Genomic DNA, 2,845 nt, shown 5'->3' on the forward strand with positions numbered 1-2,845 from the left:
AGGGCAAAGGGAGAGAGAGAGAGAGAGAGAGAGAGAGAGAGAGAGAGAGAATCTTAAGCAGGCTCCACATTCAGCATGGAGCCCTACGGGGCTTGATCCCACAACCCCAGGATCATGACCTGAGCAGAAACCAAAAGGTGGATGCTCAACTGACTAAGCCACCCAGGTGCCCCTACTTTGATTTTTTTTTTCTTAAGTCACAATAAACGACCTTACCCATGTGTCTTTGTGCACTGTGTGGATTTCTATAGGAAACAGACGTGAAATTGCTGAGTCACAAAGGTTGTATCAACTTCCAGTCTTACAAATTATTTACACCCTTGGCCACATTATTGCAGATCCTTAAATGTGTAGCAACAAGACCTTGCGCTGTATTCCAGGACAGGGAATGCATATTGCATTGAGGAAGTTTCCCTTCCTCACCAGACCTTTTTTTTCTCCTGCAGCAAAGCATTGCATTGATCAAGCGGACTTTCAACTAGAAACCAATAAATAAAAATCAGATACTAAAATCATTCAAACAATACTGGCCAAGAATTTTAACCGTAGTTTGTCTTGGTGGTGTGGGACCAGACTGAAGCACAACAGTTGAAAGAAATTGTCCCTAAGGCAGTTTTATAAAAGGCTGGCTCACCTCCCCACTCTGTCTGACTTCCCCTAGCCTAGCTTTTTGGCCAGCTTCTCCGTCTGTCCCTTGCTTGTGCTCACAGGTCTTTATCCTTGGTCTTATTTTCTTCATGTCCTTCCCGTTTTCGCAGGCTGATCTCATTCACTCTTATAGGTTCATGTACAACAGTTTGCCAGGGACTTCCAAAGCTGGATTATCAATCTCAATTTCCCTCTTCCAGAACCTTACCTCCATCTTCCCCCTGGACGTCTTCACTTGGACATGCTCAGGGTGTCAGCTGGTTTAAAAGTGATCTCACTACTTCCCCCACCCCCAACCTTTGCCCCAAACCTGTTCTTTCTCTAGGATGCCCTTTCTTTAGCGAAGTTTCCCACCATGCACCTAGCTGCCCAAGACAAAAATCTCAGAACAGGCCTAGGTCCTCCATCCCCTCACATCCTGTAGTTCATCAGATATTCCCTCAACATTTTCCTCTTATCCTTTCATTCTCTACTTCGCTATTACTGCAGCCTTAACCTGAGGCCTTATTATCTCACCCCAGGCTGAACACCACAACTTTCAAACTAGTCTCCCAGCCTTCAGCTTTATGTTTTTCCGGGATCCAATTTTCACTAGGTGATGTTTTTAAAATTCAAATAATATGATGCTGTCTCCATTCTTCGACCACTCCCCCATTGCCTACAGACATGGTTTAAATTCCTTAGCAGGACATATGTGCTTTCCAGAACACGGTGCCTGCCTACAGCTGTCACTGCACACTCTGATGTATAACATTCAATCTAGCTATAATGAAGTGATTGCTTTTCCTGAAAACACAAGGTAGTTGCATATTTTTTTAATGTTCATTTATTTTTGTGAGAGGGAGAGAGACAGAGCGTGAGTGGGGGAAGGGCAGAGAGAGAGGGAGACACAGAATCCAAAGCAGGCTCTAGGCTCTGAGTTGTCAGCACAGAGCCCTATGCGGGCATGGGGCTCAAACCCGCAACTGCGAGATCATGACCTGAGCTGAAGTCGGACCCTTAACCGACTGAGCCACCCAGGCACCCCTAGGAAGTTGCATAGTGATATGTATGCAGCTTTTTCTACGTGGCATAACTTTCCATGCCTATCTAGTTGGTAAGAACTCTCTCTTTAAGGACTCAGCAGGAAGGGTCACCTTATCTTTGGCTCTCATCTTCCTTGTAGAATTGCCCACTCCCTCCTGCAGCAGACACTGTTGGATGCCTACCCAAGGGCATTCCCCCTTGTCCTTCCTCCTCCCCAAAAGACTCCAATTGTGTTAAGTCTACATAACTAATGGTTTAGAGGCGGCTGGCCCGGTGTTGGGTCTTCACCCATCTAAGCCAGTCAGCGATTGGTTTAGGTATGGTTTGGTATGGACATGTCATTGTACTCAATGAGATGGGAGGAAAAGTCTGCTGGAGAACCTTTAGGGGGGCTTGTTCTCTCTCTTTCTCTCTCTTTTTAACATTTAATTATTTATTTTGATAGAGAGAGAGAGAGAGAGAGATGGAGTGAGCAGGGTAGAGAATCCCAAGCAGTCTCTGCCCTGTCAGCACAGAGCCCAGTGCCAGTAAGGAACCCAACACGGGGCTTTCGATCTCAGCAACTGTGAGATCATGACCTGAGCCAAAATCACGAGTCGGGCACTTACCTGACTGAGCCACCCAGGTGCCGCAGGAGGGCTTGTTCTCTTGAAGAGACACATAGGCAGAGATGGTCTTTTCTCTAGAGATGTCTCTAATGGACATTATGATTTCTAGATGAGTTGGATTTCTGGCACTGGGACCAAAGGAGTACTGACTAATACGAGGAGTAAGGTAGGGTAAACGCAAGTTTCCCAAACCTGGGCTAAAAAATCATGATTATAATGTGTTAAAGTCAATTTCTAGAACTGAGGCACTAATTCAGGGATGGGATTCCAGCAAAGCAGATTTATTTTATTTTATTTTATTTTATTTTATTTTATTTTATTTTATTTTATTTATTTATTTTTTTTACATCTCTTGCCTGAATTACTGGAATAATTGCCTCCTTAGGCAATCCAATTGTCTCCTTATTATCTCCCTGTTTCCACCCTTATCGGCAGAGTCTTTTCTTTTTTATTTATTTATTTATTTTTAATTTATATATGAAATTTATTGTCAAATTGGTTTCCATACAACACCCAGTGCTCATCCCAAAAGGTGCCCTCCTCAAGACCCATCACCCACCCTC

The sequence above is a fragment of the Herpailurus yagouaroundi genome, unplaced genomic scaffold (assembly GCF_014898765.1).
Source record: "Herpailurus yagouaroundi ecotype Mexico unplaced genomic scaffold, PumYag 29, whole genome shotgun sequence".
NCBI lineage: Eukaryota > Metazoa > Chordata > Mammalia > Carnivora > Felidae > Herpailurus > Herpailurus yagouaroundi.